Source organism: Siphateles boraxobius, unplaced genomic scaffold (assembly GCF_051911475.1).
Source record: "Siphateles boraxobius isolate OS27281-9 unplaced genomic scaffold, OSU_SipBor_1 63, whole genome shotgun sequence".
Classification (NCBI taxonomy): domain Eukaryota; kingdom Metazoa; phylum Chordata; class Actinopteri; order Cypriniformes; family Leuciscidae; genus Siphateles; species Siphateles boraxobius.
Genome location: NW_027509190.1, coordinates 3,476,616 through 3,490,017, shown reverse-complemented (window position 1 = coordinate 3,490,017; position 13,402 = coordinate 3,476,616). Strand labels below are relative to the sequence as shown.

Below are 13,402 nucleotides of genomic sequence, written 5' to 3'. Positions count from 1 at the left end.
TCAACCTCGACAATGAAAGGCTTAGAAGTGTCGGGGTGACGAGAACCGGCGCGGTCGTAAACAATGTCTTAAGATGATCAAAGGCGGTCTGAGCCGCGTTACTCCAGACAAAACGAGACTTGACAGAAGTTAAAGTGGTTAGCGGAGCGGCCACCTGACTAAAGTTCTTTATAAACTTACGGTAAAAGTTAGCGAACCCTAAAAAACGTTGGAGCGCAATACGAGAGTCGGGTGTTGGCCAATCGGTGACCGCGCGAACTTTAGCTGGGTCCATACTGATGCTCTGTGCCGAGATGACGGAGCCGAGAAATGTAACAGACTGAGCATGAAACGTGCATTTCTCGGCTTTGACGAACAATTTGTTCTCTAAAAGTCGTTGGAGGACTCGACGTACATGCTGCACATGAACCTGTAAAGACGGAGAGAAAATCAAAATGTCATCAAGGTAGAGGAAGACAAAAACGTTTAGCATGTCTCGCAGAACGTCATTGACCAAAGCTTGAAATACAGCAGGAGCGTTGACCAGGCCGAACGGTAAAACCCGGTACTCAAAGTGGCCCAGCGGGGTATTAAAAGCGGTCTTCCATTCATCACCCTCCTTGATGCGGACTAGGTGATACGCGTTGCGAAGATCCAGTTTTGTGAAGAAGTTAGCTCCCTGCAAGATTTCAAAGGCTGATGACATAAGTGGCAAGGGGTAGCGGTTCTTGACAGTTATGTCATTCAAACCTCTGTAATCGATGCAGGGACGTAACGAGCCGTCCTTCTTCTTCACAAAAAAGAACCCTGCACCAGCCGGAGAGGAAGAGGAAACTATGGTGCCAGCGTCTAAGGATTCAGAGAGATACTTCTCTAACGCCTGACGCTCCGGGACAGAGAGAGAATAAAGCCTTCCCCGAGGAGGAGTAGTTCCAGGAAGAAGCTCAATGCTGCAGTCATACGGGCGATGAGGTGGAAGGGATGCCGCCCGGGATCGACTGAAAACCGCTCGCAAATCGCGATACTCCTCGGGAACTCCTGACAAATCACCTGGCTCCTCCTGAAAAACAGAGACAGAAGACACAGGAAACACAGCAGACACCAAACACTTAGCATGACACGAGAGATTCCATGACAAGATTGTGTTCTTGGACCAGTTAATCTGGGGGTTATGTTCTACCAGCCACGGATGACCCAGCACCACAGGTATATTAGGGGAATGAAACACCAGAAAAGAAATGGTCTCGCGGTGGTTACCGGACACGGTGAGACTCAAGGGGGCAGTAGAATGGTGAACCCTGGCGAGAACCCGTCTATCCAAGGTGTAAATAGTGGTGGGCTCCTGAAGATCAATGAGGGGAACGCCATGCCTAAGAGCCCAGGCCTCGTCCACAAAATTGCCCTCGGAACCAGAGTCAATAAGAGCCTGACAATCTATAGAAGAGTCGGACCAGCGGAGATGAACAGAAAAAATAGTCCGAGAAGGCGGCGGAGGGCTTAGAGAAGATGCGCTCACCAGTAACCCTCGCTTTACTGGGGAGCTTTGTCTTTTAAAGGACAGGAGGTGACGAAATGGTTGTTAGCGGCGCAATAAAGACACAGACGGTTCATAATTCGACGCTAGCGTTCTGAAGCAGAGATCCGGATTCCACCCAGCTGCATGGGTTCCTGGTCCGCCGCAGGTGCAGTAGCAGGGAAGCCGATAGACGATGAGAGAGAAGGCGGGGCCGCTGGACGTGCTCGTCGACGCAACTCAAAACGTTCCTCCACACGTAGAGCCAAATCAATGAGGGGGTTGAGGAAAGATGGTATCTCACGAGCCAGAACCTCATCCCTGATCTCGGCGTTTAACCCTTCGACAAAGCGCGCTACCAGCGCGGGCTCGTTCCAGCCACAAGAGGTAGAGAGCGTGCGGAATTCCACCGAGAAGTCGGCGACAGAGCGTCTTCCCTGACGCAGAGTGGATAACTGACGAGAAGCCTCCGGTCCCCCCACCGAACGGTCGAACACTCGTAACATCTCGTCCTTAAAAAGGGAATAACTGTCGAGGCAGATGGCTTCGGAATTCCAGACCGCTGTTCCCCACTCACGAGCCCGTCCCTTGAGAAGTGAGATGATGTAGGCTATGCGAGTCCGTTGTTCAGAATAAGTGTGTGGCTGAAGCGAAAACACAACTTCACATTGGGTTAGAAAAGACATGCACTCGGTAGGCTCACCCGCATAGCAGGGGGGATTATTCACACGTGGCTCGGAAGCGGAGGAATCAGAGGACCGGACCGGATCTGTTCGAAGAAGATGAAACTGCCCAGACAAATCAGACATCTGGGAAGCCAGCGTCTCAACAGCCTGGCGAGCGGCGGCGAGTTCCTCTTCGTGTCTCCCCAGCATGGCTCCCTGGATCTCAAGCACGTTCTGAATGGGTTGCCCATCAGCTGGATTCATGGTGGTCGGATTATTCTGTCACGAAGACTGCTGCGTGAGGAAACTTCAGGAGACGAAAAGCAGGTTAACAGTCTTTAATGAAAAAACAAGGCAGAGCCGAAACGGCCGATCAACAGAAATGTCTCAAAATGTTCGTGAAGAAACAGAGAAGCGCTCGCAGCAGGTCTCGTGGACTGGAGAAGCGCAGATCCCTCACACCTCTTCTGGACTCAACACAGGTAACCGCTGATCTGGTAAAGTAGCAGGTGGATAACTGACAACTGGACTAGACAGGACATAACAAATAACAGGAGATCAATAGCGGTAACAAACGTGACGGTCAACAATAATCCGACAAACTAGAGTGGAACACAAGAGACTAGAAATAGAGAGAAGCTAATGAAATGATAGAGAACAGGTGCGATAATGAGAAGATGAGAAACAGCTGGGGAAGATAAGTGAATGAAGAGTGAGAGCGAGCAAAAGGGAACAGATACAGAGAATGACCAGAAGAGGGAGACAGAGACCAATAAAACACGAGAAGGGAACCAGGATCATGACAAAATACTTTTGAAAACAGATTCAAATAAGCGGCGATCCTAAATTGCAATATTATTTCCCACTATTACTGTTTTTGACTGTATTTTAATCATATTTCAAAAACAAAAAGAATCTTACTGAACATAGACCTTTAAACAGTATTGTATAATTCCATCTAGGATTAGTTAAAATTATTGGACAGTTATGACTGTTTCTTTCTCTTGTTATATATGCAACATATATTATATTTCATTGCATGTTGTCTCGGTAAGTAATTTCAAATTTTATTGGTCCAAAATAATTGAATTTGCATATTAACTGTCACAACTCAGTAGAGTCACACAAATTAGTGCTAGCAGCTGACACAATTCTGAAAACTATTGGAACAAATGTATACATTTTATTCTATAACCTTAAGTACGTATTTGACATCCAATATTTTCTATTTTATATGAGGGTAGTCTTGGATAGATAAAGCGGTAATTAAATAAATGACCTGCTTGACTAAATGTTTTGTCTTTTTCCTTCACAGACTACTCCTTCGGGGGCATTACTGCAAGATGCATCTGCAGTTCGACTGCATCGTTTGTGGTCGGACACTTTGCCACCAGAGGATCACAGGTGGATTGCCAGCAGGCTTTTTAAAATGGGGCCCAAGGGAAAACCAGAGCTTCGAGACAACCTACAGCTCTGGTATTACCCACCACAGCCAGCACTTATTTACAACCAGGCTCCAGCTCCAGACAGATTTTTTTGTCATGCTCTGTTGCTGTGGATGCCGTACAAACTGTGGAAGATCAAGGCTCTCTGTCCCAATTCTGCCTGCGGGCAGCATCAGCTGATTGGAGGCGGTCTGCACAAAAGGGCACGGCAGGTTCTGGACATCGATAGGATGTACAACATGGTCACAGAAACCCTCATCTGTACCAAGTGTAAAGCCTCGCATGTGTCCTGGAGTCAGACTGTCCTGCAACAGCTGGATCTGGGCCATCGCTCTGAATTTCGGGTCATCCTCACGCGGAAGTAAGGGCACTTTAATTCCACATCCAGTTGATAGCCCATCATCACATATGTTTGCAAATACTTTACAAATCAATTATGTAAAATATATGAATGTGTGGATTTTGCTTTTCCTAAGGTATGCCTGTGATATGAGAGTCATTCGGCTCCTGCGTGAGCGTGGCCTAGGCAACAGTCCCACGCGGGTCATCAAACAGCTGCGTGAGAACCACAGTGTGGAGTGGCTCCAGCGTATGGCCCGGTACACCACCCAATGTGTGGACTTCCTCAAACGACCCGGGGTGTTGCAAATACAATTCCAGGAACCTCCAGAGCCTACAGTGGTCCCAAGCTGCAAGTGGCTGCTCACCGTGTACAGCCAAGACATCCTGACAAGGCTGGATGAAATCCATGCAAGGATAACATCTACGTATGGTTCAGTCTTGAAGATGGATTCCACTAAAAAGGTTAGCAGGGGATTTTTGTTAATTTATGGTGTTTACTGTTATATCATTATCAGAGCATGAGTATCATATTCTACATGGTGTGATGTTTAATTGCATTGCATGCTTCCTGTCATCTACTGCAGATCACTAAGAAGCTGGCTGGGACGGCAAGGGGAACGGGACTCTGGCTTACCTCTGTTGGCAATGAGTTTGGTCAGGTTCTCATGAGTGTGCTGACAGCACAGGAAGGAGCAGGACTGGACATGATGGTCGATGGTCTGGTGAAAAGGTACCAGCAGGCTAGTGTGGATCCACCTGCTGTTTTGTACGTGGACTGTGGCTGCTGCACTGATGTGGGTGAGACCAAGCTGAAAACCAGATTCAGAGGGTGGCCTGATCTCATGATTCGCTTGGACATCTGGCATTTTATGCGCAGGATTGCCATGGGGTGTACAACTGATGCCCATCAGCTGTATCCCATCTTCATGTCACGGCTGTCAGCGTGCATTTTTGAGTGGGATGCGGCTGATGTTTCTATGCTTCGCAAAGCAAAGAGAGAGCTGTTGATATCCCAGGGTTGGCCTGCGCTGACAGATGAAGATGTCAACAAGCATCTTACCAGGAATGAGCTGGCACTCCATTGCCGGAGGAGGACCTGTGGAGAGGAGACTACCATCCTTCTCCTTGAGCGGCTGCTTACAGAGCTCCTGAGCAGCAAGGGCAAAGACTCCCTGGGTGTTCCTCTCCTGGACCGAAAAAGGATGGAGCACATCTGGAATGTCCAGAAGAAGCATGTGAAATGCATTCAAGACCCCCCTGGTGTTGTGCTCTATACAGAGACAGGGAGCCTAAACAAGGGAGGTGTGCTTCTAAAGACCTACAGATGTGCCAGAGGCTCCACTTCTCTCGAGTCCTTTCATTTACACCTGAACCGTTTCATCCCAGGTATTGTCTTTGTCACACACACTGTGCATGTGTAAAGAAAGAGCATTAAGTGTTTTTGTGTGTTCCTTTAACACCTCCTAAACACTGTTGTGTCTATTTACAGGGACCAGTGCAAACAGTCTGAACTTTCAGATTTATCTGCTGGAGGGTCTACACCGGTGGAACCAGGACCGGGAGGCTGCTTCCCTGTCATCGGAGCCATCAGCTTTGCGCAGCTACACAGGAGAACTTGTTCACTGTGTAAACGGCAATTATGAAAAGCTGTTTGGCAGGAAAGTGGTCCCCACGTTTTGTCCCCCTGCTTGTTACACCGGTGAGAATTATTGTATATATTTTTTATTTTATCAACTTGCAATTTCTGTGTAACCTCCATCTATATGTCAGATTTAACCCTATAGAGTTGATTGTATCATAATTTATATGCAAGTTTCTAAAGGACTCTAAATGATCAACATGATCAAAACTTTTTAGGAAACATGCCCTCTGTCGTCTGATTGATTATAGTCTTTTAGTATAATTGTAAAAGTGTCCACCTTCAGCTCGTGCTTCACGTTTCTTTTCATTGTGAAACCTTTACTGATTTTATAAAGTAATTGTAAGAATAACTTTTATATTGTTACTAATATTTAATGACTAGTTACTAGACTGAAGCCGCTTGGGTTCACTTGATTAGAAAATCATGTTACATGTAAATATCAAAATGATCATCAGACTTTTCTCTCAATCATCATTGTATTGCATTTCATTTCATGTTTTGCCCACATAATTAAACGTGTTGGGCCTCTAAATAAAACTGTTTTGTTTTTTTTCTCCTTGACGATGAGCTCTATATTCTCACACTATATGAGCTACTACAAAAGCCTAATGTATCAAATATGATACACAACATTCTATTTAATTTCCGTTTGTTTATTGTTTTTATTTCAGGTGAGCTCATTGGAGTGCAGTATCTGTTCCAGCAGACTGGTCAGGCACTGCAGGACATGAATCCTGACTCTGAGCAGACGGCAGAGCTCATTGAGGACCTCAGTGTGGAGGAGCGAGATGAGGGCTTCTGTGACATCAGCGAGGATCACACAATAGCAGATCCGGAGGCTGTTCTGTCACCACCCTCTTCCACACTGACACTGGGTTCTTCCACCCTGGTCACCAGCAGTGTCACACCTGTACTGGGCTCCACATCCCCTTCACTGGTCCCTGACCCCAAACTTGTCCTCACACAGTCTCCTTCATCACCTGGACCCTCAGGGACTGCTGTCACACCTGTTCCCTCTGAAACATCTGTTTCAACTCTCCCCTCAGAGCCAGAGGATGCTGGTCAGGATGTTGATGAAGAAGAGACGGTAAATACTACTCCTTTGTATGTCTTTCAAATTAACTAGAATAATTATGATGAATTAACATCCAGTGCTTTAAATCCAGACTTTCCACATATTTTACATTTAAAAGTACAGCCTAAACTCATTTGTAAGCTGCAAATACACATCAAGTCAAGTCATCTTTATTTATTTGGTGCTTTGTAAAATGTCAAGAATGGCGCTCTCTGCTTTGTACTATACAGTGCTTTACGGTGATAAACAGGAAAATAACACAATCAGTTATGGAATTATGCATTAGACAGATGTGATGTAATAATTGTATTGCATGTTTGAGTTTTTTAATAGGCTGTTGACTACCAAAATATCCCGGGTTATCAAGATGTGGACCAGCTTGCAGAATATCTGGTGGATCTCCGGGACCACACAGCCCTCAGCCTGACCAACCAGGAAGCCAACACCATAATTGCTCTTTGGCAGAACCTGGATGACCGGGACAAGGAACGGGTGGTGTATGACAGTCGATGCCGAAAGAGACTGCTGTGTGGACGCTTCAAGGTCCCGAAGAAGCCCACTCACCCTGGTGTAGAGAGCACCACCAGATGTGTGCTGGGTGCAAGCAGCGCACCTGCTCAGTGGCCTGACTGTTGCCGTCTGGTGGAGACCATCTTCATCAGACTTTGCACTGTCCACCCAAGCCCCAAAAGAAAAGGCAAGGGAGCCCTGTCAAGATGGTCTCTGATCCTGCAAGACTATCGCAGGATAAGGCAGCTTGTACTGGGCAACAGCTTGGTGATGGGAGGAACATCCATGCAGCTGGTGGAGGTTAACCAGAACACCCTGATTCAGTGGTATAACAAAAGACAGAAAAAGCAGGAGCTGTCTGTGCTGCTTCAGGGCATTCACCTGCCTCAGCCCCTCCCTGTAGCTCATGAGCCTCTCCAGGTAGCCAAACGTCTACGGACTGAGCCAGAACAACCAGGGGAGCAGCACCAGTACAAGCTACCAGAGAGCACAGCTGGTCAGGCAAAGCAGAGGCAGACTTCTGTTGGGCGACCCCCTCTCAGACCCAAGGCACCAGCGCAGAGTCAGACGTTGCTGACACCATCTGCATCTGGAGCATCACTGCAGATGGTACCAAATATACTTATACCATCAGCACCAGGTTTCCAGGGTGTGCCAATGTTCCAGGCTGTGCCAATGTGCCAGGGTGTGCCAATCTTCCAGGGAGTGCAAATGATCCAGGGCATCCCAATGGCCCAGGGGATGCAAATGGTACAGCCACTGTTACAGCCAACAGCTGTACACGGCACCTGCTTACCCGCTTCACCAGCTGCCAATCCAGACGCCATGCCCAAGAGACCCTACAGGAGAACCGTAGAGGCCAACACTTGCAAAAAATGTGGGCAATTTAAAACAAGTGCAACAGGACATGACCAGTACAGGGGCAGGGTGTACTGCCCACAGACTGAGACTGTTTCAAAAGAGGTGTGGTTAGAGGAAATGCGGAGAACCATTTCCAAATAATGTATATATTTTCATGTATATAGCATCATGTATATAGTGTGAACAGTTGTTTAAATAGTTAATACTTGTGTTGAATATTATTTAACTGTTTTTTTAACGTTATTTAACATTTTAACTTTTTATTTCTTGTTTTTGAAAACCTATTTAACTCTTCATTTTATTTATTTATTTTTAAAACATGTTACCAGTATTTAACATTTTAATATTCATTACTGTTCTGTTGGCATGACTGGAAAATAAAAACAAATTGGCAAGTGATTTCTTTTTGACTTTGACTTTCATATAACACTAGTTCATCAGAACACTGCAACAATATAACTTTTGTATATAAAAAATATAATTTATACATTTTGTTATTCTTGTGATTGACATTTTCAGCATATTAGTTACTATTTAATGGGTTGCATCTTTGTTCATTACAAATAACAGATTTGCAAGTGTCTTGTTTGAATGTAACCTAAAAAAATAGTTAATCAGATCAATAATAATACAACAACTACTAAATAATAACACTGTTCCATTGGCAATTATATATTTTTATGAAAGAATACCAAAGAAACACAACACACAAATTACATATGTATATTTTATTAACACTGGAACAGTATGCATTCAAAAAGAATTTGCTTATTTACTTTTACTTTCATATAACACAATATTTCATCAGTACACTGCACCAATATAACATTTGTATTTAAAAAGATAATTTGTCCATTTTGTTATTCTTGTGACAGACATTCTTCATATTAGTTACTATTTAATGGGTTGCATCTTTGTTCGTTGCATAATAATGCAAATAACATTTTTTTTTAATGAAAGAATATCAAAAAACAACAAACAAATTACATATGTATATTTTATAAACACTGGAACAGTATGCATTAAAAAATTGAGCTTATTTACTTTTACTTTATTATAACAATATTTTATCAGTACACTGCAACAACATAACATTTGTATGTAAAAATATAATTTGTACATTTTGTTATTCTTGTGAAACATTTTACAGCATATAAGTTACTAATTAATGATTTGCATCTTGGTTCATTGCATAATAATGCAAATAACATTATTTTTCATGATAGAATATCAAAAAACACAACAAACAAATTAAATATGTATATTTTATTAAAACGGGAACAGTATGCATTCAAAAATAATGATTATTTATTCAAATAATAAATATTACAAAAAGTTGTCTTTAGCTGGATTCGAACCCCTGTCTTGGTGCACACCTGCAATAGAAAACAGTGTGATATAAATGCGTGATTTTCACACACGAAGAAACCGGAAAATGTATCATAAGATCTATGCTAATGAAGGCATATCTTTGAACATCAAATTTCAGCCTTTCTTTTCTTCATTTTTTCTTTCTCTTCTTCCCCCTCTCTTTTTCTTCCTTCCCCCTTTTCTTCCCTTCTTCCCCACCTTTGTTGGACTATTGTTCCCCAGCTTGAACGCAGCGCCTTAGACCGCTCGGCCATCCTGACATGACAACCAGTGGTGAGCAGCATTTTTGGACCTACACGGAATGGCAGATGATCTAGAATCTAGGGATTCACCGCTCACCTGAGTCAGAGCACATGACTCGTTGGCGCAGTTAGGCAGCGCGTCAGTCTCATAATCTGAAGGTCGTGAGTTCGAGCCTCACACGGGGCAGAATGGTGCTTTTTGATACACGGGACCGTGTAAATAAAGGAGCTGCTTTCTGTATTCCCTTTTATGCCTTTGTCCATTCTTTCATATGCACTGTAATTGAAATCCAGTGTTTTTTTAAGACTAATGTTGAACAAATGCAGTAATAGTATTACTCTCATATTCATGTCATATGTGTCAGTGTTGTTACAATGTTTTGTTAAGGCTTATATCATTCTTTCATTCTAATGGCATGTCTTGTTAATGCTAATGTAATGTTTTACATGACATTCCTTGAATCTTGTGTCATGACACTCCACCCCATGCCCCCAAACCCATGACATTTCATTCCAAGAAATTTCCAAGAATCCTTGCCATGAAATTCTACTGCATCTTCTTCCGGTAAACATCACAACATGTTATTTCGTGAAATTCAGTTGAATCCGATTCAATCAACATGTCCATTTTTTCTGAAATGTCATGACTTGAAATTCCAAGTGCCATAGAATCCCATACATTGCACTAAAGTGTTACTATAAAGGTCATGTACTGCAGGTCAGTGTTACTTTAATGTTTGGTTAATTGCAGTGCTTTGTCAACATTACTGCATTTCTGGATAAACTTGCCAGAGGGTTAAAGACTCTAGCTTGAGCCCGCAGCCAAAGGTTAGGTTTGTCAGAAGTGGGATTCGAACCCACGCCTCCAGGGGAGACTGCGACCTGAACGCACAGCAAGTGCCTCGTTGGCGGTACCTGACAACCGTGCGTCTGTAAAGTCTATCCAATACAATGTCGAGCTCCATCTTTTACAAAACCAATTACGTTACGAACTCCATTTTTGGCCGTCCAATGAAATGTCAAGGTCCATTTTTCAAAGACAAATCACCGCACATAGTCCATTTTTGTCCATCTTTGAGTTTGAGCAGATTCCATCCAATCTCCGCAAATATTCTCTTTTTTGGCCGTCCAATGAAATGGCAATGTCCATTTTTCATACACCAATCACCGCACGTTGAGCATAAATGCTTCACCGCTGTAATTTATATTCCGCTCAGGTAACGTTATGTTATTTATAGTTATTGTATTTATTGTTAATAAACATTTTCTGTATTTTAGGAATAGCAAGATTGCTCCTTAAAACGATTAGGTAAGTTAACGTTAGCTGTAATTGTAAGTAATAGGGTATAATTGTCAAAGCTCAATTTGTAATGTAAATAGTTTTTTTCGATTTTGTCTGACTTTGTGTAACTTCAGTCAGCAAGCAAAACTTATTTTTTTTGTATAGGTAATGTTAGCTAACGTTACGTTAGCTATAGCTAACGTTATCATCGAGCTTGGCAATTGTACATTTTTGTCAGTAACGAAACTTATTTTCAAACAGAAAATGTCCAAACAACAATCCAAAAGCCACAAGGCTATGGATGATACTGAGTGGGTCTCGCGCTTTAGGTCTTTTGCCTCCACTGGTGTCTGGCCATCAGATGCAGGTAACCGACCTGCTCCAAGGCAAAATAAGTGGTACAGTCTGTATCAGAAGGTATGTAGAAAAAGTATCAAAAGGAATATATATATATATATATATATATATTAATTTTGAGTAGTACACATATTATATTTTCAGTATGTACAGTATGAGCATAAAACAAGAACTTGTTCAAATAAATATAAGTGGCATCTTTTGTTTTGTTTACAGATAGAGAAGTGCCCTCTTCAGCTGAGAGGATAGCTAACGCTTTTCTCCCAGCCACAGATGTGTTTGTGTGGATTTCATCCTCATAAGGTAGGCTAATTTGGGCTCTTTCAGTTTAACTACAGTTGATGCAGTGTGCACACAATATAAAGATGTGGTATTTCTTAACATTAATGTATTCTTGGACAATTTCTGTTGTTTCTATCTGGGGTGGTTTGGCAACAGGTCTGTTCCACAGCAGAGGAAATTGCGTAGTAGGTAAAAGAAGGTCATAAGGTTGAAACTAACTACATCACTAATAACTGAATAAAAAACCCACATCTAAATTTGTCACGTCATTTGCATGAAAGGGGTTCTTATACATTATTGTTTATACTATTAACATAGAATAGAACAGTAGTATTGTGCTTTCTTTAAATCACTGGTGATTTTGTCCATCATCTTTCTAAGTCTTTCATACTGTATTTCATACTGTATATATGCACTGTTTAATACATTTTTGTTATGCAGCAGCAAGAGCCTACAGCCTCATCTAGACCCACAAGCAGTGCAGACCAATCAACTAGTGGTCAATGTAGCTCCTTAATGGTAGGTAGATTTTATAGCTTTATGTGAGAGAGAATTCATAACGGAAATATTTTATTTATATATTCTTGTCATATTTCAGCTCCCAACCATTGCTCCAGTAGAACGTCCCACAGCTGACACTACACCCGCAAGTTTGGTGAAAAGGCCCAAGCTCACCCTTTCCTCGGTACATATGATGGCATGTGTTTTAAAATGGTTCACAGTTGTCATATTAATACTTCTCTCTTTAAAGTTTAATAAGTCCAGATTTGGTGGAAAGCATGTGGAGGGTGCAAAGCCAAATTTACATGTTGGACGGAAAGCTCATGTAAGTAATGAATAATTATTATTTCTTTGCTACAAAAAAAATTCCAATGATACAATTTTTTTATACCATGTATTTTTAGACTCATTCAACCACTGCTACAAATGCAGCTGCCCGTGTGTGTGAGGCTCCAGTGCTAGCAGGTGGTCCTCCTCAAACCATCTCTCCACCACAGCCTCCAAGTGCAGAATAATTTTTTCTTGCTCCTCCATTACCGCCTCCAAAACAACGGCATCGGCCAGTGGAGGGGCAGAGTTTAGGAGTGAATGTGGTAAAACATTGCACTTGTTACTATGTTTGGTTAGTATTTTTTTGTCTTTATTTGACCTGTCCTTTTCTGTCTACAGAGCGCATTCCAGCCTGAGCACTCTGCTGCAGTTCCTCTCCTGTGGCCTAAAACCATGCCCCAGGAGGATCACCAACGGGTCTCCACAGGATTGTTCAGAGTTGGTGCTCGTGGGAATTTGGAGCTCCAGGACCATCTCCAGTTGTGGTATTTCCCTCCACAGCCATCCCTTATTTACCACCAGGCACCAACATCAGCCAGATTTTTTGCCCATCCCTTACTGCTGTGGATGCCGTATAGGCTGTGGAAAGTCAGGCTGCTGTGCGCGGACCAAGCCTGTAAAAGCCCTCTGACTAGTGGAGGTCTTCACAGACGGGTGCGTCAGGTCCTTGACATTGACCGCTTTTACAACCTGGTCACAGAGACTCTGATTTGCTCCAAGTGCCGCCGCAGCTACCTGTCTTGGAATAGGGAAATACTTGAGCAGCTGGACATGGCCCATCGTTCTGAGTTTAGGGTCATTCTTACCCGCCGGTATGTTACATTATTGTGTGATTTTTGTCAGTTGCTTATCCATGTATATTTAATTTATTTCTTATTACAGATATGCCTGTGACATCAGGGTGATACGCCTCCTACGGGAACGTGGTCTGGGGAATGGCCCTGTCCGACTGATTGGCCAATTGAAAGAGAACCACAGTGAAGAGTGGCTGAAAAGGGTTGCGCG

General features: G+C 43.1%; 1 non-coding gene across 1 annotated transcript; it reads left to right on the top strand.

Annotated features, from left to right (window-relative positions):
* Positions 1–9,758: 9,758 nt before the first annotated feature.
* On the top strand, positions 9,759–9,832 carry trnam-cau (transfer RNA methionine (anticodon CAU)). Its single transcript has one exon. It is a non-coding gene; the product is annotated as a tRNA-Met (tRNA).
* The last annotated feature ends 3,570 nt before the right edge of the window (positions 9,833–13,402 follow it).